Raw genomic sequence first — 24340 nt, forward strand, 5'->3', positions numbered from 1 at the left:
GTTCGTACAAAAGAAATTGCATAATAAATCTTTCTTTATTTTTATTTTTTCTATTAAATACAACTTTCACAAAAAGGACAGATACGAGTTATATTCGACATATTAACTGATAACACAATTGGATCAATACATTTCTCTAGTATTATATCATTTTATAGGTGTATATACACAAGTGCACACAATAAATCTTTTTAATTTTTTTTTTCATTTTTTATATCCTTGAAAAAGGGTTGCTTTAGTGACAGCTGCTGAAATACTTTGTCGTCTGGTTTAAATTCGGAGAATTTTCATTTAAGCAACATTTAGATTATTGATCAGGCAGATCAAATATTTTTATGGTCTTGCTAATAGCAAATATTACGTATCATTTTTTATTATTGATCATTTATTATCGATCAGTTATTAATATTGTGATCTTCAGCCTTTTAACGCTAAACTCAAATTAAATATAATTAAATTGACATAAAACTAGAACGACTCGAGATGAAAGACTATTCTTAAAAAACTTAACGACGTTTACCCATGAAAATAGAACTACATCTATATACACACAAAGACGTTATCATTGAATACATTTTAAAAATTAAGAAACTCACGTAAAAACTCATATATATGTAACATTATTTTTTATCTTAACAATGTATGCTATTTTTGATTACGTACTTAAGAATTCTTTGATTAAAGTAAAAAAAAATCTAGAATAGGAAACAATCCGGAATGCTCTGTATGCTTTGTAAGTGTTTATTGTAACCACACACAATTGCGCCTGGACGTCAAGAGCAAGAAATATGGTCCATATTCTTGTAATCCGCGATTTGATTAATGGCCGAGTATCAACCATATCTGAATCTCGTGGCACTTGTTATGCAAAATTTTGAAATTCTTCCGCTTGTAATGAGAAGCTTTGAGTGACGGTGATCCGGTTACCGCGGACCTTAGATAGGGCCTGTCGTGTAGATCCATGCTAGCGTCTTGATTTCGTAGATTTGACTGCCTGTAATCAATGCTTACTTTTGACCATTCAAGATATCGGGTTCGGGATTAAATTATTGTGATGAGAATAGAACGATTTGAGCTTGTTAGATCGCCCGCGCAGTTTTATATGAAATACAGCTCTTTTATTCCTCTGACTTAATCCCTACATATGAAACCATGATATTATTGCTTAATCATTTTACATACCGAACTGGAATGTTTGTAGGAAAACGTCCTCTTATACGATCTATTTATATTTTTTGTATAGATATCAGATGTCAAAATATGATTCTTCCATCATACTGAGGTCATTCCTTTATATTTTTTTCCATTCACAAAATTTAATACATGCATGCATGTGCAAGTAGTTGTCATATTGTAAACGTTTTATTTACCCCCACCCAGTAAATTCAAAATTAACAATATGACAAAATTATCACTTGAAGACTGTTTTCTATTTGTTTGATTTATCAAGGTATCCTTTGGCAGCTTACTTCATGCGTATCCCGGAATGACATTGTAAATTTATGCCACAATTTTCATTTCAACAATATTGTTTATTTTATGTATATCTCTAAACATTATAAAATCTATCTGTTTTCATGCGTAGTTGGTGGTCTTCTGTCCTTAGATCTAAGAAAAAAATTGCTTAAAATTTGCATATAGTTTTGATATTACAATCCTTTTCTGGTTCGCTCTTTTGCATGAATTTGGAGCAGGTGCTCCCCACATTGCATAATCCAGTAATTCGCGCTCCTCTCTGACATTAGATGAGCTACACGTATTCTGATTTTTAGTTTGAAAAATCGGTAATGACTTACTTTTACTCGACGTAATTTAATATTTTTAATATTCCATAATTTATGCTTCTGTCTCACATAAGTAATAAATTGAAGATAATTTATAAATATTACATTAAAAAATCGTTTTATTTTTTTTATAATGATAGGATGAATTTTGATAATTTTTCTATGCATTTATAATCAATAAAATATAATTCATTTTAATATTGTATATGTTTGTGATATTTCACAGTTTGTCAAAGCAAGGATTAAGATTGGAATAAGAATATTAATTGTATTATTAAATTTTCCATGAGATTCTCTAAATTCAGGTATAAATTATTAAATGAAAATAGCAATATTGTGATATAATTCATCTTTCTTTCTTTTCTGTAAAATATTTTTCATTTAGAGTTGCTTTTCTTTGGACCGTACTGTTTTAAAAGTCGATATTTTTATCCATGACGCATGTATCTTTAATTTACTGTATATTATTTATGGCAATATGTGCAATTCATAAATAAATAAAGAGACTCTATTTCACATGAACGTTGAAGGCCCTTTTGAGTGGAGAAACATACGTCCTAAACAGACTATATATGCAATAGTGTTTCAATAAAAAAAAAATGCACGCATTCATAATAGTTTAGAACGTCTCAGATATTGAAAGCATGTTGTATTAAAACGAAATTTAAAAAAAAGAGCTAATTAACAGTAAAAAGAATGGAGAAAGGATAAAATGCTTCTAAATTTTATCATCTAATAGAAATAACAAAACCAAGCAAAGAAATCTTTTACCCATTCGAAACTACATGTAACTTCAATTTTTTTTTCAATATTTAAAAATAAAAGAATATAGTGATTAATGATAAAACATTATGCATACATTCATAATCAATATTTTCTAAATCGTTTTTATATGCACAGGATAATTCAATCGGAACAAGCCTCATATTGAAATGAAATTTATGTATAAAAATCTACCAAACCGATTCTATAATTTACCATAATTTTTCATTATACGCGGTTAAACAAATAAATTACAATGCATTGATAACTTTATGGTCCATTCAAGAAAAATTAATCGATTTCTTGACATTCCAAGGCAGTATTTCAAAGTTCTACATCTTGCAAAGAATGACAACTCAATGTGAACACATTCACTGTTGCTAGTATGTTGATTCTATCTGCTTACCCGTTTGAGTTTTTCAATATGATTTCGTGGAATAGATTTTACCACTTTCCTAGAATCATCAGTATATTTCAGAGCAGCAATGTGAAATTCTTTTTTGCAATCTGAAATACAATTTTAATATTTGATCGAGCGAAGATTAACATAAAAATTAATTTAAAAATACTTGATCTTAATGCAAGAAAACAAGTTCGAAAATCAAAATATTTTCAGGATGGGATGGGTTGCATGTACGTGTGTTGTTTTACATCAAATTCAGAGTATTTTCTTAATTTGAAGACAATTTGTTTTTGTAATGTCTTAAAACTTTTTAAAACGAAATTTATACAAAGAACGAATCAAATTACTTTACATATCATATTATGTATGAAAGACGAATACTATAATAGTACCTCCCGTCTGCAGTTCTCCCGCTCCGAGCACGAAAGGTTCCAGTAGGAACAAGGAACTCTAAGCTAATCTCATGATAGAACAATGTACATTTATGCACTTGTCTTTGTAAAAAAAATAAATAAATAAATAATAATTACATGCAGCGCTGATGAATTTTATCCCTTTGAGGTTTCTTCAATCTGTTGTGTGGTGCGGTGGTAGAGCGATGGTCTCAGTACTGTGGTGGAGTTGATTTGTAAACGTTGCCTGGTTCAAATATCCGACTGGTCCTTACAGGTACAAGGTAGTTTTTTTTTACTTAAGGTATCGGATTTATAACTGAGCCTGAGAGCTCGGGATTTTCCTGGATGAGCTTGGTAGATTATGGAGATAAAAATAAATTTTCAAAATGTCGCACTATTTTTGATTTAACATATGTTGGCAATTTTTATTTGAGAAATATTAATCATGATTACAAATGTTTTTGTCAAAGAAAAATACATGTAGTATTTTACTGTGTGTGATCTGCAGCGTTAGAGGTACTTCTCCATAGTGATTGGGCGTGAAAAAATCTATTTTTAGAAACTACATACTATCAAATGAGTACATAGAATATATATACTTTACCAGGTATCATTTTTTTGGTCAAATGTACATTTGATACCTTAAGACCGAGGTCCCAAGCCGCTGTAGGTTTTTGCTCATCTGTTCTACATGTACCTTGTTTAAAACCAACTGGTGTAATTAGTATCTTAATGTATAAAAAGATGAAACTATTTAGTTTTAGTATTTATTTAACAAGAAGATAAAAAATCTTTGCAGCTAAAAATGTTTTTGATAATGATGGATTACCGCTTAATCGTTGTTGTTTAATTCATACACGATGAATAAATCAGCGCAGGATAAAGGGGCATAATATGATTGTGATGTCCCAATTACAAAATTTAATGATATTACAAATGTTTGCTTTGCTAATCAGTCTTTCAATGGTTCCTTGTACTATAATGGTGAATATAACCGGGTATTTTTTCTCTACAAAGTATAAAAATGCACATTTTAATAAAACGACAAATCTAGATATAAGATAATTATACTGTAAAAATGACTTGTTACAAGGCACATTCTATAAAGGTTTTTTTAACCTTACCAATTTTCTTAAAAGACATCTAGAAATTGATTTTATCCATACTTCAGTTATATTTTAACATAACCACAACTGCATGCATATCTGATAAGTTGTCTTTCGATACTTCTCGGCAATAGTGAGAGCCAATATTCAAAAGTCCCTCGCATTTTTTTCTTCTGATAAAGATCTTTAAATCATATTTACTACCAAAAATTTCTTGGATTAAAATTTCTGTATACTTGACCAAGTTAATAAAACAGACTGTTCAAAGTAGACCGGTAACAATTAAGGCATAATTGTGTTCTCAATTGTGATCTTTATCGTTGTAACATAATAGCCAACCCAATGTGTTCATGTGGAAGTTCAGAAGATGCACATCACTTGTTCTTCGTTTGTAAAAAAATATTCATCATTAAGACAATCATTTATGTATAATCTTTTATCACTGAACTTTCTGAATATAATTGATGTACATTTGTTACTTTGGGGTGACAAAACTTTATCTTATGATGAACACATATATACAAAAGTGTGGTAGATTTATCTAAGTTTTTAAATTATTTGCATAACTTTCTTATCCATCCTAATTCTAATTCAATTTAAAACTAATGATTTATTTGTATTTCATTAAATGTACTATAACTTTTATAAATGTTAACTGGCATTGTATGGCATTCTAATATATTATGTACAAGGAGAGGACATTCTAAAGATTTTGGAACTTGTGTCCATTCCTTTTGGCATTAGTCAATAATATATGTTCAACTCACCGTTATCAAATTCTATAGCACAGACTTACGTTTCCCTGAATTTGAAAGGAGAGTTGCTTGTTTCACTGCACCAATTACTGACGTTACTGAGTTAGTTCGCAATTAACGGATTAGGATTATCCTGTTTACTGGTCTTTTGTTTGACATCCTCTCAGAATTCACAGAATACCACGTGTTTATTGGAGAATAACAAGATACCCATGCTTGTGTATATACATGTACCTACCTTTTTTTCAGGCATCTTTTTTTTCTAAAATGGAGATGCAAGATGAAAGTAGAGAGGCCAGTTAGCTTTTAAGATGATTTATCTTGAAAAAATACTTAAGAAATATAGCCCCCCCCCCCCCCCCCCCCCCCGCACGTCTGCTTTTGAATAATTAAAAATATGAAACAAAGAAAGTTGGAGTGATGTAAGAACGTGAATTGAGGGACATGCACGTAATATTATGTAAATATACATAAAAAGTCATAACAATTCATAAAAGCATAAGTCTATATATATAGAAATATATAGCATGCAATAGCTTCAGACGCTATGCAACATTCCACATGTTTAACCCCGGGTCGACAGAATGAAAAGAAAAGACTCGGTGATAATGATGTTGATGTATTCTTCACACAAAGGAAGCTACACACTGGTCACCGCCCACTCTTCCTCAAAACATCGGTTACTCGTCATCTTCGCCGCCGTGATTTAGTGAGGGGTCGATGATAGCCCGAAATCCAGCCTCTTTATAGCATAAGTTACAGACATATATACTATAAGCAGACCCGTAACTGTTGTCCTGGAGATAATATCAGTTAATATATGCAGAGATAATGCGCAATCTCAGTCCCCGGTATAGTACGACCCGACACGTCACAGAAAAGTGCTTAATGGCGGAATGATATCGATGATTTTAAATTACTTAATTATAGCAAAAATTTGCTTTACTGGGAATTCTGTGACCTTACTGTCCTTAGCTAACCCTCTAGTCGGAAGTGCCCATTATATGCAACTTTTCTATATCGTAATTTCCACATTGAATTGATGGCTGTCACGCTATCTTTCCTGCAATGACGTTACTGTATGGGAATTCTGGAAGAACATTTGATGACACGGAAATTGTGATTTGCTTTGATCGTGGCTGACCATCTAATGAAGTGTGCACTCTAATTCTAACCAGAATTACAAATGTATCTTTCTGGTAGTCAACAATTTTCTTTCTGCAGACCGTTCAAGCTAAGCGTTAGCAATAAGGTTAAAGGGAGCTGTATAATCGTGATCATTTTAGACTATTTTGATCTTGAAATTTGATCACTGATATAAATGAGATATTTCTTTAATAAATAATTGTTTACACTAAAACAAATCAAATTTCAAAAATTCAAGGTAGATCTGATGGTTAATTGACCGCCCAGCCTCCTTTAAGTTACCCACGTCAATTGTGCCATTGTTTAGAACGGTTTACTTGACTAGTACTATAAGTTGACTCGATGACTACACGCTGTATACCTTTGTCTCGCCATTAGCAAAAGGTTTGTTATTTCTTTCATCGATCCGCGAAGTAAATTAACATCACTGTTGTTATATATAATTTCTTAAAAAATATTTGGTGCGGAGACAGAGCCTCAAATAATGCATCCCAAGAGCAGTAACTCATGTCATGTAATCTGCTCAGCTAGCTTTTTATAAGAGGGCTGCTTTTTTGGACAGCGGTGGCCATTTTTAGACTGTATTGACCTCCTTTAGAAGAAGAGCTCTGTACATGTACATTGTATACAATACTCAAAATTAAAAGTTGAAGTTAATGGAATTTTTCTTTCTTGTTTACGGCTTGATAAACCATACGGTGTCTAAAAATTAAAGGTAAATTTCATGGTTAAATTGTAGACCACAAAGTCTTCTAATTGATTAAAACCAAATTTAATTGTAATCGAATTATATACAGGCTTTCTCCATAAATATTAAGATGTTGATTTGAGTCATTGCAATTTTTGATGGTAGATGAAAATCATGTAAATTATTAAATCGTGGGAAAATAATAAGCAAAAAATCTCTTTTGCGTTAGATAGAAAATTAAAGAGGCTATGCCTGCCGCATAATCCAAAAATGTTTACTGGAATATTGAAATATGTTTAAATCAAATCATATTAGCTTTCAAATGAATATCAATATTGTTTAGTACCCATTTTCATTTTTACGTTTGGTTTTAAGGATGAAAATTCCATATACAAGAGAAACAACTCCCGGAATGAAATTAACTATCAAGTTAAAGAGTGATTCCCCCTGACAACGTGTCACACATTTTGGTTCCATCTTTTCGAAAATCAATATTACTTCAGACACATATATTCAGATAAGATAATCAAAGAAGAAAACAAACCAATTAGGACACTAGTGTATGGAATCCAATAAAGGAAATGAACACATGTAATGGACATGCAACTTAATGGTTTGTTTATTGTGACTATCCAAAATATTCAAACCATTGGAATAAAATGTACAACCATTGTTGATTTCCACCTGTTTATGACTTGTGTTAATATCACGAATTTACATTGTTTTCTGGGGGACTCTCGGATCCAGTACTCTATCAACTAGTGTGTGGTACATCGTAAGTATCTGTCACCCACTCCTAAGAATAAACGACAAATCAAATTCCAATCGAGGCTTATTTTTTTTTTTACGAAATTGAAATCATTGCTTTAATATAATTCATGTACTTATAACTGAACATGAAAAATAAATTAATGCAAATGTCCCAACAGAATATGTTACAATAAGGAATTTTTGTCAAACATTTTAAGTCAAATACAAGTCACTTTGATTGCAATTAGATTAAAAAAGGACAATTCAAATAGGCTATGATATACACAAGAAGTGCATTCTGTTACAAAAATCCCTAAACCTTCTCTCGCTCATTGTATTTCTATCCCCGCATACGTACGTGATTTATTGTAAATCTTGAGACCGAACTGTTAGTGATTTTCAGTGAATTGAGACCACTTTCTTTCCCTAGAATTCCTGTACATTAGTCATAACCGATTTTGTTTATTGTCGGGGTCGGACTTCAAAAGATAAGCGGGTTGTGCAGAGTTCTTGGCATTCCGACCTCGACGGGGAACGGGGTGTTTTATAGTCTATAGACAAACACATAAATTATATCCTACTAATCCCATTCTAGCAGCAGCAGAAACTTTCAGAACAATTACACTCATATCGTGTGATTAAGGCAGATTGTCGCTCGGCGCCATGATTGATGGCTTCTCCAGAAAGGACCGGTAACACCTATTTCTCCGGTGAAGGGGGCAGATTTAGCGGACTGCTGGGTAGCGGTTCTTTGTGTGAATCGTGTCCACACATTAATCATCTCATTTGGAAGTTCTCTCTTTGGAGCACCTCTTACAACATCAAAACACTCAAATATAAAAGTTTAGCCTTTACTGTTAAATAACTTGCATCGTGTGGTGAATAGCTTCTATAGTCAAGGGAACATGTTTGGCATAGTAAGAATATTTTAGAGCTATTAGAAAGCAATTCAGTTTTCAACGGTGTCATTCGGAATTAAGACGTTAAGCGCTCAAATTATTTGTAAACCTTCCTTTAGTGTTGGCTTTAATATGAGTTAACTCCCTTTGCCTGTATATCCGGAATTCCGCGGTAATTGCTTATCGATTGCGTCTATTCTCACTTCCTGGAAACTCCGGGTTATTGGAGACAAAGCGGTTCTATCGGGGAAATAAATTGGCTCTGTGGATGATAAATGGCCAGAGATTAAGCGATAATTTCTCCGGACAGGCGGGGGATCGACCAGTCCCTCCGGACATTGGATATTCCTGACCGTGAACAGCGAGTGACGGTGTACAGCGTATATACGACATTTTGCGAGATTCCTTAAAAAGCTTGATGGCATATTCTACTTTTTGACATCTTTAATTTGGTACTTAGATGTTTTTTGTAGTGTATTCGATTAGCCTGAAACGCTTGAAAGTTTATTATTTTGTATTTTTATCCTATTTAATGTAAATGCAATGTGGAGTTGTGTTTTTAAAAAATACTACATATGACCAGTGTATATGGTGTCACTGATTTAAAAAATAAAACATACATGTGTACATGGCTGTGTTACACCTCTTAATGACGCTTGCAGCTACCGTATAAGGCTAGATGAATATACTCACATTGTCATAAACATGTCATAGAAATAGCTGTAACACTTGGGAATTCAGAATTACATATATCATATCAACAAGCCTTTAAATTCAAAATTACATAAAATGTTAAATTTATTTTAAAGTTCATCGGTACCAATTAGTGTTTCTATCGATTACTTTTCTAAAGAAAAATATCATATAAATATCATAATTTTACAATCTAAAGTAATTAGGAACATTAAATTTATTTGAGTATTTTTACTTTAGAACCAATAATGAACTCGCTTCAATCTAATTATATGAATGGTGAAAAATCCTTATAACGGCAATATAACGGTGATATTTCAAATCCAACTTCATTATTATCATCATATAGAGTTAAAGTCTACATACTTTGAAATACCGGTATTCATAATTTGAGAAAAATGTCAAAACTTCTTTTAAACCTTTTCTTATTTCTCAAAAAGAACCGTCTTTCAGCTGAAATCTTTAATTCGTATCTATATTTCTCTAGTATTGGAACAAAACTCTATATTTTCTTTTTTGGTTTAGAGATTTCGAACAACTAAAAATACCATCTAGAAAATCCCAAGAAAGAACATCAAAAACACGAAACCTAAAACCTAAAACAGATGAAGGATTTTCATTACAACTTCTAAAGTGTAGCATTTTCCATCATTCAAAAGACATCAATACGGGACTAAGCGCGGTACCATCGACTAATAATGATATTCATTACGCAGACCAAGAAGTAGGAAGGAGAGGTCTTCTTTCTGTTCGATGTAACAAAGAGACCCGGGGAAGACGTTGGGGAGAAATCGCTGTACGTGATTGCCGCAATCTATCTTCATTCCTTCCCTGAATGTGTAAAACTCTCTTGTTCGGCTAAAATTGGATAACGCGACTGAGTCAGTGCCGGCGGATATTTGGACAGATTAGACACGATTATTAATGCTTCTTTTTAAATAAATGACAATTATTTGTGGAAAAAAGCAAATATTTCAATCACCAAATGCCACTGTGTTTCACTTCATATTTTTCGACGATAATTTGAAATATCGTTCTAATTTTTTTTCTGTGTCTCGAAAAGTCTTCCACTTTCCTAGAAACACTAAACTTGAAATCAGATATGGAGACAGTGGGGGAAATTTCCATCAAAGACCTACTCAAACAAACTAAAATTAGAGTATACCGGATGAATCATTATCCGGACTCCAAGAATCGTGCAAAATAAACACAATTGGATTTAATCTCCGAGCGAGTGCATCCTCTGATTTGCATATTTTTGTAATTCATAAAGAGCGTGTAGCGCTGTCCAAAAACAAAGACAACCATCAAGAAGCGACTCAGGTCTAATCAAAATTAATCGCAAAAATAGTTAATAAACATCTGCTTCCTTATGTCCTGATCCTTACAAAAATTACACCATGTATTTAGAAGAAAACTGTGCCGGGCTCATAGAGGTTAATGCTTCTTTTTTGTATTGATTTGGTTTCATACATTTTTTAAAAGATGCTCGTTTTATTGTGAGTCTATTTGGTAAAACGAAAACTTGTACCAGTCGGTATTATTAGCAGCAGATTGATACTCAGTTAATGTTCAAAATTTCATTCTTAAAAGAATAATGATAAACGTCACAGTTATTTCTTTGTAATTGATTAGACAACTAACCGAACTCCATTCCGCGCTGGGTGGTGCAGGCCGAGATGGACCCGGTAGGTTCAGCAATCTGCTGCAGCAAGCAGTGGGGGCTTAAAAACACCCTGTCACCATTCTCCCGGGGAACCGGTCGCGGCTTCCTCCGAGAACTCATCCTCTCCTTAATCCGACTTTTTATGAGTTTCCCCATTTCGTAACCATAACATCATCAATCGCCATTTCAAAGAGTTGTTGTTTTTACGTAAAAATCCATTACTGGGAAAAAGTAGTAAAAGTTCTGGACACACGTACAGAGTTGGCCATTTCACCTGTCGTCTGGCCTATGGATACTCCCTCCACTATACAGAACGTGATTCCGATCAAGTTTTACTAAAATCTAAAGACATAACCATAAATCAACTTCATTACAATTTCTCTTAGATAGTTTGTTACAGTAAGGCCGCAGTAATGGCCTTCTGTTCAATCGGCACTTAGTCGGAATAATTGCAGAAATAGATGGAGAATGTTAGAAGGCAATATTTCAATAGTCTCATCATTCCAACATCAAACAAAGAAATTCAAGGTTTATTTAGACAATATTTTACTTTGCGGAAATGCACTTATTTTGAAACGAAAAAAAAATTAAATAAGAACTATAGCATTATTTAAGATCTCGTGGTTCTAAGGGAACGATTCTTTCTAAAACCCACCAGTGGTCATCCGGCAGCTGATAAAACTAGGTGTAATTAGAGATCTCTAGTGATTGTAAAAGCACATAATGCCCATGTAACCAATCTTTGACCAATAGACAAGTATACGACTCGCGGCTTTGTACCGAAGGACATAAATATTAAGGCGTTAATAGAATCCTCCCCAGCTGTCCAGCGGCGGGTCAGTTTTACAAAGACCTTGTCGCGTGGCACCGGTCGCCGGGCCCCGAGGAGGGAGGGAGGGTCCGTACACACCATTACCGTAAGGAGAGGAACGATGATGAAGACAGATGACCTGTCTCAAGACTACAGCCCCCTGAATAAAGCACCAAGATCTACATCAAATATAGGGCTTGTTGTGTAATTAAAATAGAAAGGCCGGGATAAGGTTTCCTCGGTACGTACCTCAGGAAATAGGTGTTTAGACTGGCTCTGGTGTATAGGTTTCTGACATGGATTTGGACACCCTAGTAATGAAATGAACAAAGGTCAAACGTGTGTAGGAACGTAAACCAAAATAAAAAGAGAAATTCATAAATTGTAAGGTTTTAGTAAGATACCTTACTAATACACTACATTATATAAACAAAATACCAGAGCTATATTAATATTTTAATAAGTTTTAGTTAAAACAAAAACTCCACTAACGATGTGTGATATTTTTACAGGATGATGTGAAGCCAAATATGTCCTTGAAAAATTTATGCATTTTGCATGGTAATGGGTTTATTTACATGCATAAAAGTATTCTTATTAAAAATGAAATGAAATACTTTAAAGACAAATAGATTTTAAGATGAATCATATCCATGAAGAATAAGTCATAATTTTTTGTGATATAAATCAAGAAACAAAACTTTTTCTGATATGAAATCAAAAAACAAAAATATTCAAACGTTCATGTATATTCGAGTAAGAAGATAGAAAACCGTAAATAATTATCGTTTATATGTTTTCCTGAAATCACCTTTGTCGCTTATTCGGATGTCTTTTTCAATTTTTATTTTTTTAAACACCAACTCTGAACAGAACTCTGATGTCAGAACACCTCTGTATATGTATATCCTTACGTATAAAGGGAATGGGTATGGAGAATACAATAAAAATTATAAACTATATCTTTAACCTAACCGATTTTATGTTTAAAAAATCAGTTATAGAATGAAATGAAGACATACAAAGATCTCTCTCTCTCTCTCTCTCTCTCTCTCTCTCTCTCTCTCTCTCTCTCCTCTCTCTCTCTCTCTCTCTCACTCTCTCTCTATCTCTCTCTCCTGTCAGTAATTATGAAGCAATATATCATTATTTTCCAGGAGGCCTGTTATTCCCCCGCTACCTGACAAGATAGATTGTTCTAGGTAAAGCCATTACCCAGGTGTAACATTTGCCATAAACCGAAACAATCCGAACACATCAGCTGTAGACATTCGGAACACATCAGCTGCAAGCACTTCGTTTTAATTCGACCGAGCATTGATGATAGCGTAAACGAGATAAATGGACAATAAAATATTAAACGGAACATATTTTGGATGTAATAAGAAAACCGATATTGCTCAATTTATCTACCAACATTTTATTTTGTTTAGACATTGCCCGTTCACGATCCGTTTTTTGCCCCTACGACTTAGAAGCACAACTTGCCATTAATCACACGCAAGCTGTATTACAGGGAAAAAAGAACGAGTTTATACGTCTATTTTAAAATGTCTTTGCTTCATACATATTTATTTTTATGTCTGTACATTATTATTTGACAGTTTACGACAAGGGGCCGTCAAGTGTCAAACCACCCAAGATATCCACAAACTGGAATATCCGGCTGCGCGCGCAGGAAGATCGGGTTCTATACCCATAATTACAAAAACTAAAAGAACAACTTGCTGTAAATAAAAATAAATCATTCTTTAAGTTCACAAAAATTAAATTGAAAATAAAAATAGTTTTATTATTTTTCTTTTAAATTAATTTGATTTAGAAATATTTTTAGAAATATTTTTAAGTTATGGATTGTATTTTACTATAGCATATCATTTAAATAAAATCCATGCAGTGTCGTCTGTTTTCAATTCTGAGTGATATATGAATGCGTATTTCGATGAAATATTTCAATTTAAGTCAATACCTTTTTATGCCATTTTCAGAAATATTTCGTGGTAAGGGATATTTTTGTCCGTGGTATATCTGTCCTCAAATGATGATGATATTTACGTGCAGTCGGTATGACATGTTGTCTGTGGTTACAGGTATAATGGCAAATAAATTGTTGTGCTACTTAGAACCACCTAATGTCAACCAATTTCTACAACCTCTACAGTAGGCAGTCTAGATTAAATACAATAGAAAACAAAAAGATGCCTGTAATTTTTTTTACCAGATCAAAATAGACTAGAAATAGATTTACTAAAAATTTCTAAAGACAAGTAAAAAAAATACAAGGATATAAGGATTACATTTTTGCTAAGATAAATTGATACACATCTTTAAAGTAATTAAACACATATTTGTCTTACATTCTTAATTTGATAAAAGAAAAAACCCCCAAAAAAAACTACAGATGTGAATTGAATTTTTGTATCTATACTTTTTTGCTGTCATGTCATGTGAAAATAGTAAGCTGTGTTTTATTTATTCGTTTTTGTTTTTAAATTTATTTAATTCCTTTTTTTTTAATCTATTTACTTTTTTATCATTCAATGTATTTGTTTTTCTGTTGACTAACTCAATATTATAACAGTTTTAATCAGGTACATTATAATGAAACGTTCAAAATCGAATGATTCTTTAATAGATATGACAAATTAGGATTTTTGCTGTATATATGTAGGAATTTTCCCACGTATAAATCTGTTCAAAATGCATTATGCCGAAACAGGTGAGTTTTTTCGGCGACCAACTGTCAGAGCACGGATCGTACCCGCGTGTTCTAGGTAGCCTGGGTAAGGACCCGGTGTCAGGGCTGCCTGTCGAAGCTCCAGCGCTCGGATTATTGACTTTTTACCGTCCTGGTTTTCCGCTCCCTTTGAGAGGATCTCAAGCCGAACATGACACTCGTGTTTACGTCCTCACAGAAAACAAAACGCTGGTGTTATTTCGTACATCGAAGTCCATTTCCGATCGACAGGTTTGACTTCTCCCTGAGAATGTCTGTAGATTGTTTTTGGCTCAAAGTTCGAAGCTGCCTCTCTTCGCAGATCCGAGGAACCCCTTGTAATAAAAAAATCTCAAAACATTATACAGTGCGTATTTCATACGAATTATATTTATTACCCATGAATTGTACTTAAATTCTATGTACATGTATACCTCTTTAAATAAAGGTGACGATAGGTGATGTCTTTAATTTTCTGATATTTATGAAAACAAGAAATTATTAGTGATTCTGTGACCAATGTGTTCATCAGACACGGGTATAATAGTATCGAACCCTTGACCATCTACACACGAAACAAACCATGACTCTACTTTTTGCATCAAATTCTAAGTTCCAATAATTTATTGTTAATTGTTGAATGAAAAGTGTCCAAACACTTTCTCAAGATTGTGGAAACGGATTGGAAAAATATAATGATAAATTTGACGATTACGAGTACATGTCTTTATACTTCATATTATATCATCACAGTAAATCCAGATTTCTCTGAAGTTTTCCCCTTACAAAGCGAGTACGCTCCTCGTTCGCTAATAAGTGGGAACTTGCGTACACAATATGTCGGCCTGTCACTTTCCAGAGACCGTATATCAAACTCTGATCTAGGATCCTCAATTAAACGCTTTACATATACGCTATCTTAATTTTACAGATATATTCGTAATCAAAGAACTCGAGTAACAAAACAGACAAGAAAAAAAAATATCAAAGAACTTTGCTTCTTGTGCGAGCCACTTTCATCTCAACCTTTTGCAGAACGGGTTTCTGTTCCCTGTGCGGAACAGGCTTCAGTTATCGGATAGTTTAGATTTTTCCCACGTTCCTTGTTTCTTACAAATTAAACAACGTTACTCATCAATTGAGCGATTTTCTGAAGGCTAATTGTTAATATATCTGGTTATGAGCAGGTCTACGCACGTGTGGTACTGGAGAATCCCCCCTCTATGGTTCGGGATCGGAGAGTCTGACATATGCCATGCGCACATTAACACTTCATTGAGGAGAATGCTTTGTATCGCTTGTTATCCAATAGAGAATGCCGCAACATGGATGTTTTAAAAACAAATATAAAATCACACCTGGGCAATCTCCTGTGCACCATACCTGATCAAGCAAAGAACAGCTGGGGAGGCACTCCAAGAAAAAACATTCAGTATTGTGGTCTGTTTATATTTTGTTTTGTTTTTTTTATATCAAAATCTGCTTATTTTTTTTTAGACGACAAAAGATAGTTTACATTCATATGTATTCAAAATTGTGATAACAATTATATTTCCATCTGATGAACACAATTCAAGCACGTGACAGTTTTCAGGAAAACCTGTCAGTCTTTTCAGAACTGAAACAAAGATCAACCGAATACAAATCAAATGTGGGAAACAGGGGATACATAACTTCTGCAATACTTTTCTCAGTTTATTATTGTGTTTTTTTTTGTAGATTGAGTGCATTCCACACCAATGATTTTCCTTCTGGCACCGGATTAAGGAACTCACATACACATACGACAATCATGCGGAACTATCGGGCGACCCTGTGTTAAAAAAGATGCAAGTTATGGAAACTTGTTATCGACTTTGAACTATCAATAACTGTCCTATCACCAAGTCATGAATACAAAAATTTCTGCACCGGATCTTGGAGGATCTGCAGGGCGTAATCCTTAGTTTTGCCAAAATCCTTTGGGTTACGGAGTCCAAATTTCGCTCTCCAAAAATTATATTTATGAATCAATATAAAGAAGTAAATGGATTAATTAGGTCATCGGAAACACATGACCCCTTGGCTCGACCGTCAAGATAAAGGCGTTAAAATTTCAACAGACTGTGACCTCTTAACTCTTTATTTCAAATAATCAAACAAGGTCTAAATGCAGCATTACTTTGAAGTTTTATCTTTGTTCAAAAACAGAAATAGCTGTCGGTTATGTCTAAAAATACAACATAACACGAATTTTTCTTACTTTTTATATCGATACGAAAGGGAAAGATGTAATATAAGTATTTCAGTATACGATTTTGTTTTGAAATTGTACAAGTATTGTTGAGAAAATTCTCAGTAATTTATCGTCCCTGTCACTGAAGAAGTGTCTTGTCCATCACCCAATCATAGAATTTGTTTTATCTCCAACACGGCAACTCCCATGATTAATGATTGTCTATCTTTTCGATTGGCATAACTGACCACTGTACTGCAGCAACGAGCAACAGCGGTGATAAAACATAATTAATTATCGTGGGTCATAATGACTTTTATTAATTAGCGAGTTCAGATATTTGGTCAGTGGTGATAGGTGTCAGACTATCACGTAACATTCCTTTACATATATTAATGTATTTCTGTCAGGAAAGTATGCTTATCGCTAAACGTAAACAAAATCTTCTTTTTTTGTAGCTTCGAGACTATACTTCAATTACTGTTGTAGCATGAGAAGCTTTGATAATTACAAAATAACATTAAATAAAATTAAAAAAAAAACAAAAAAGAGAAGTTATGGCAAGTTTTTTTTTATTATATTGATTTTAAAAATAAATTCAGTACTGTTTTTATTTAAATAGTTCTACAATAACAACAAATTAATATTCAAACTTCTTTTTTTTAAACGTCGAGAAAAGAACGTCATGCGACATAGTCTTTGTTTCGAAAAATTGAAAAAAAAAATATTAATAGATTATCTGACCATTAGGCTACAAGAATGAACTTTTTTGAAATTCCGACTTTAACACCACATCCTCCTCTCACGGCAATTTAATTAAAATCAAAAGAAAAAAAAACGAAAAGCAAAACACTGATAATTCTATTCACCTGTTTTTATTTTTAGCATTTTTTAAATGTATAATTATAATAAAATTCAAAGACTTTGAACACAAAAAAAACGAACCAAAATTAAAAAAAAAAAAAGACCATAAAAAAGAAAAACCAAACAAACAAACAAAATAAACCCTAAAACAGGGCAAATGTAACTGTAGAACACAATATATTACAGTTAATCTGAGTCGATATAAAATTTGAATAGAAATTTCATCACAGTTCCCCAAAAATGGCTTTAATTAATATCTATTTTTCGTTTTTCCACATTGGGATGTGTGTTTCAATAATACACATATTATTTATATAGAATAATCGTTTAGCAAAAGTATTTCTTGCATTTGAATATTTTTGCCACCCAAATTTTGATAAATAGACATTTTAGAGTTTTTTTCCTAGTCTAGCAATTCTTCCTAAATTTTGCGTTCTTTTTATCAAATACGCTTTCGGAACTTTTGCATCTCTGAAATTGACAAATAGATGTTGGCTTTCTTTGCATCAGTTGCTAATGAGTTAAATTAACGAGATACATCTAAAGTTAATGATTAATTTTGCAAATATTTAATGCTAAAATCTATATGGCCCTTTTCGAAACAAGTACAGCAGCGTAATCTATTAATTAAATTTATATCATTTTCATAATTTAGGAATTTCCCTACTGTTAGATTTAGCTTCTAAAACCGATTAAATATAAGAATAATTTGGATCGTTACAATTAAAGGGGTGTGTACCTGCATTTTCGCCAACTTCTCGATTTTGTAAAAAACGTATATTTTCAAATATCGTAATACGTAAACATGTTTTTCTTTCCTTTTATAATAATCAAGGTATGTCAGGAGACATCAACTTGGTTGCATGAATTTTATAACGTTTAATTGTATGCAAATATTATTTACCGGTTTTCCCCTGTCTGACACTTATACACATGTTTTGTAATGAGAATATGAAAATAGGTCATAAAGCACATTTTACTGATTGTTGATAAATCAAATTCTGGTAGAAAAAAATAGTTAACCAATTTTAAACAAACACTTCTTAAATTTTTACTTTGAACTACCATTTTGAAATTAAATCGATGAAATTGCGCATGTTATGAATAATAAAATAAAACCAATGTTAAAATGAATTAAGAAGTTAAGATCAATCTGCAATAGACGCCCGTCATTATGGTAAATGTTAAAATCCAAAATACTGTGATTTTCAGCCCCAATTTCAGAGTAATGGTACTGTAGTCGTGAGGAGTATGGCTCACGTTTAAAAGTAAACAAATACACGCAGTTTGTTCACCGCTGTCTAAATCTTTATATAATTAGGACAAAAAATTATGAGCGACCAAAATGAAATGTTGGCACACAAGATTGATGAAGTTTTCCACAAAGCAGCGCAAAGATATCTCACTCTTCTTCCGGGCGAGGAGAAAGAGAAGGGGCAGGCTTAACGCCACGGCAGACAGGATATATATGCGATCTCTCGGAGAAATCTTCCCTTCTCTAGCGTCTATCCTCAGTGGGAGAAGAGTACGGCTTGGGCTTCCGATATAACACCCGGGGAAAGCTGACACCACACCCGACAATAAATGCCTGATCACGGGGGGCTTTGTCTTTGCAGGCCGATCCCGATGATCAGACGCTGGCACACCGCTGGTTTAAATAATCTATAAGGCCGGGTTATTTATCATTGTATGGGAATAATGAGAGGCATCAGTAACTGTCAAGACTCGCTGTGAAGAGCCCCCTTAACAAACTCCTCCCCAGAACGAAAAAAAAACGAAAAGTGGTCAATGTTCGCTTGTAATAGAGGGGCTGAAAATCGTGGAATATAATGACAATTACAAAATTTACGACATTTTAAGATAGGTGAAAATTTCATTACAACAATGAAGCCAAATGTTGATAAATAAAAGTAAAGTAAATTATTTTCTAAAACATTGTCCTTACAGTTTAGGATCTTTTAAAAAGATAGAAAAATTATTTATAAGGCTGAATATTGTAAATATGTTGTGATCATACAGTCTTTTTTTTAACTTTTATCCATAATTATCAGTTGTTTGCTATGATGAATAAAGTATTCAACCATTTATTACGTGTCACGTATCGTTATACTAAATTAATCCTTTTGTGCAACATACTTATCTTATATAAAAATCTACACATGTACATGTCATATTCTGTTTTGAAATCCACAACAATTGCATTTATAACTTTTTTCTAATGGAGTAAAGGGCAATACAAAAAGAAAAGGAATAGATAAAACCAATTTCAGCTTTGTAGTAATTGTGCTGTAATTATTCTACAATTTCTTGAGATTCATTTATCTTCATTGCACTCATTTAAATTCATAAATATACATTTCTTGTATACAATATGCACGCTTGTTTATCCTGCATGAGCTCTGTGTAAATTGATTTGACCTTTCACAAAAATAACTGCGAGCGAGAATCTCGTATAATCCTGTTTTTATTTATTTCATCTCTGTGAACTGTTTAAATTGACACAGTGTCGCACGCGCGGCGATGTTTTTTGCGCACGCGTGCAGTGGTCACTCAGCGCACGGATTTGGACCGTACCTCGGCGTTATTACCTGTCTCTCTCACCTGTCAATCAACAACAACTACAGTATTCATGCACTCTACACCGTAATTAGTAATTCTAGCGGCCCTATTCAGATGTTACATTTTCCCTTAAGTTCGATAGAAAACCGCATTTCAGATAACTCAATAGTGTTATCTTTGTAGACATAATACACCGGGTAAACAGAGAAATGTTTATTGTCAAAGTATCGATTAAAAAAACCTAAAATTTACAGCTAATCGTAGTTTTTAGAACGACACAGAGAATCTTTTTTCAAATCGTTGGATTTGAAGCCACTGTTAACTGACGCGAGATCCTTCCCCCTCCCTACAAACCCAGACAAAGAATGTTAAAATAAATATGAATGTACAATATCGTCTGCCATATTCCATGGCTGCCACATTTCAAATCAAAATTTTAAACAAGACGAAAATTGAAGAGACGTTGAATGAGATAAGAGCGCCCGTCTTACATGATTACTCAACGTTAAGAAGACGCTTGGATCTATAAGTGTCAAACACCTAGCGTTTACCCGCCATTTTTTGAGCTATAATGTTAAAAAACCGACCTCAATTAAGACAATATTTACAAGTGACATCATGGTATTTCGATGGTTTAATCTTGTCGAGATTTGTAAAATTCAATTTATTGCAGGCAAAGTCTACCCTGCCGGCTAATAACTTAAACAGTTAACAGGGTTTCATGCCGACTGTACAACGGCAATATTATAAAATGCCAGCGCGATCTTTATGGCCACGTGAAGAAACTTTTAATAGGATGTTTTATGATTTTCTCCGTCATGTTTCTTGCAAGTCAGTCCTGAGATTCTGTTTAATTGGATATGACTTATCATATTCCTAGAAATGAAGCGATAAGTAGCTAAAAAATTCGATCTATCTTTCCCCGCACACCGTGTCAGTTTCTGCGTACCGTGGCGCCCCTTCGTGAGCCCCTCGCCGCTAGTCACGCGCTCACGCTGACTCTCGGTCTTTCCAGGCACAGGTGGCTAGATTCCCAGGACCGCCACAAAACAAACACAGAAAACTGGATCCCGTGGCATTTACGGTCCCACAGCATCACCCATAAAATAACAATGAATATTCATGAGGCACGTGTCATAGTCAATTTTATATGTTCTGCATATAAATTTTATATGTACTGCATATAAATTTTACTTGTACTGCATATAAAGTCGTTACATGTTTGTAGGGTTTTTTTTTTTTTGTTGTTTTATTTTTAACGAAAACAAGACATTCATGCAAACGTGTATCTTTCTCCTTTTTTAAGAAAAAAAAAACATACTTCACGGCATGCATGTTTTGTCTTTATGTTTTGTAACATGTATTGTTTCATGTATCTACAGAAATATCACAATTATGCAAAACATCAGCTTAAAAAATTTAGAAACATGATAATTATTTATTCTTTGCAAAGACCAATATTCAAAAATAAACTTAAGCATCAAAAGTCATAATTTATTAACCAAACAATTTTAAACCCTTGACCTCTATCAATGTAACAGTTTCAATCTAAAAAATGGTGGTTAGTTAGACCCTTTACCCGCAGATATTGTACAAATTGGCCAAGACATATTACCATGATTAGTGAAATAGTGTACACTGCAGTCTTTTTATACCACATTTGTTTCGACCAATATTCTATTACGCATATAAATACTTAAAAGGACTGGGTATCAGGTAGTGTCTATTCATCAAGAGTACAAATGATATTTAGTTATAGTAAACTTATAAAGGTATAATAGTATAATAAATATATACATAATATTATAAGAGGTACATGATACACTATGAATCAGATTATTCATTATACTCTTACAGATGCCCAAATAATAAGTGCATGTAAATTTTTGTGGTCAGCCAAGAAATCTATCTGATATTTTCAAACAAATTCACATCATAGCTGATATCATCCAAATCAATGCCCTTATTCTATAGGGCAAGATTATACTAAATATTGCTTGCCCCCCCCCCCCCCCACACGTCTTTTTCCCTTAGTGGACGTGGAATTCTTTTAGATATTCTTGTAAATCATACATTTTGGAAGTGGACAACTTGAACAACAAAATCTTAATTGTTTAATCTATCTGCAAGATTTTCTTTTTCTCGGGCTCAATTCAACGTCTTTTGACAATCATAATTTGTCAAATTTTAACGACCACCATTTCCAAGAGAAAGACAATACCGGAAGCACACTACAAATTTGACCATGGCCAACACCTTTCCTTATTAATGAGCAAAACATGTGCACGCCTCCAAACATTCAAGCGGTTTTTTTTTCGATGACAAATGACTCTCGGAGTTTTGTTTACACTGAACATTTGGTAAAAAAAAAAAGGGGGGGGGGATACTGAAATAGTAACAACCTTTGTCAAGAGGTACGCATTTTGTAAATGAGAAAAAAATTCATTCTTTAAATTGCTTCATGATATAGAAACCTTATTGTCAATGGCATGAATGCGCACAAACAAATAAATAAAGGTGTAACAGGGATTCATTTATTACGGTCCAATTAGTGTCATGTCACATTCGGTCTTTTTCTAATAAACGTTGCAATTTCCAGAAGACTACCTTAAACTGGCGTGTCAAAACAGAAAAACCCCAACATTTTACATTTATTCAAAGAAACTTATTTTTACGCCATACTTTGTGATTACTGCTAATTTATCGGCAGAGTCTTAGGGGTGAACAATCCATATTTTAGATTCGGCTAACAACCCAACAATTGATGATCTTGCAATTTGTCTGCACTGTTTCCGTAAGCAACAAAATACAATAACCCATGGAGAAAGGAGCAAAAGCCTTAGTGATTTCTTACCATGATACATAATCACAAAGTTAAAACATCCGTTTAAACCTTGAATTAAAAAAAAATTAAAATTAGCAAACCTTGGAAAAAAAATAATCACTCAAAACACCAGATTATCATTATCGGCAAAATTCTACACTGCATGGTGAATATTTCCATGCTCGGGTAATGAAGAAATATACAACAAGTAACATTATTAATTTGATATTCCTTGGGTATTTTTTTTCATGAATTTTGTTTTCCTAATTACAACTTTGCTGGGCAAGAATTTGCATTTAACTAAATTATTCTTTTAGAAATATTTCTCATTTTACACATGTATATAAAATAAATTAAGACAAATTATATCAAACACTTGTAGAAAATTATAATTTAAGGTTTAGAAGTTATAAAGCCATTTATTTTATTTTTTATTTTTATTTATCTTCACAACTTTCATCTCCGCCACAATCGGTTCCATTCCCAGTAAAATGGTCATTGACGTTAACGACGCCTCAGATTCGGCCCCTATGTGTGGACGGTCCGGACTACCACACCAGGGGTCGTTTTTGGATGACAAATGTCTGAGTTGGCACGGTATACTTGGACATCATCACTTTAAGTGCTGGAGGTTAGCGAAAACTTGTAAAACAGTCAAATACTGAGAACGGCCATTTTTCACTATCCGGGTTGACAGCTGACCGTCTCCGGCTCATAAACATACACGCTCCACTCAATTCCCTAAAAGACAGCAGGGAGAATATTTGTAAAATATAGAATGTTATAAATTAGATATTGCCACGTTTATTATATTAAAAGCCACGGTTTATGATACGTATGGCATTGTAAATACTCATCATTACGGGCCAGTTTGACAAATTGTCTTACAGGAAATGAAAAATAATTGCATTTTCGGTACAATTCACAAAACAACAAATTCTTTTAGACTTACCATTCAGTGGCCATAACTCTAATTTTTAAATGGTGGGTAAATATACATGTATTACCTTTTGCTTAATTGAAAAGCAATCAATTTTTTATGGAAATCCTTTTTTTTTCAAAAGATTAAATATTGCTGATATTCTTTTCTGTGAAGACGTAGTAAGTCTTACAGATATTCATGATGTTAATACACGCAAAAAAATTTTATTTGTAATTTCACCGACATGAACGTCTTATTTGAAAACAAGGCTGTTCCTTGGAATCTCGGAGGAGGAAGGCATTCAGAGTTAAAGATAGCGGGACTTGCTGATGTATTGACACTCTCCAACGGTTGAAAGATGAGCGAACATACACCTCTACAA

General features: G+C 33.3%; 1 long non-coding RNA gene across 1 annotated transcript; it reads right to left on the reverse strand.

Annotated features, from left to right (window-relative positions):
* Positions 1-1260: 1260 nt before the first annotated feature.
* Positions 1261-11326, reverse strand: LOC128163627 (uncharacterized). The gene is made up of 4 exons (XR_008240831.1): positions 11026-11326; positions 3480-4353; positions 2953-3053; positions 1261-1608 (listed from the first exon to the last, which is right to left on the reverse strand). It is a non-coding gene; the product is annotated as an uncharacterized LOC128163627 (long non-coding RNA).
* Between the last annotated feature and the right edge of the window lie 13014 nt (positions 11327-24340).

Source organism: Crassostrea angulata, chromosome 1 (genome assembly GCF_025612915.1).
Source record: "Crassostrea angulata isolate pt1a10 chromosome 1, ASM2561291v2, whole genome shotgun sequence".
Lineage (NCBI taxonomy): Eukaryota > Metazoa > Mollusca > Bivalvia > Ostreida > Ostreidae > Magallana > Magallana angulata.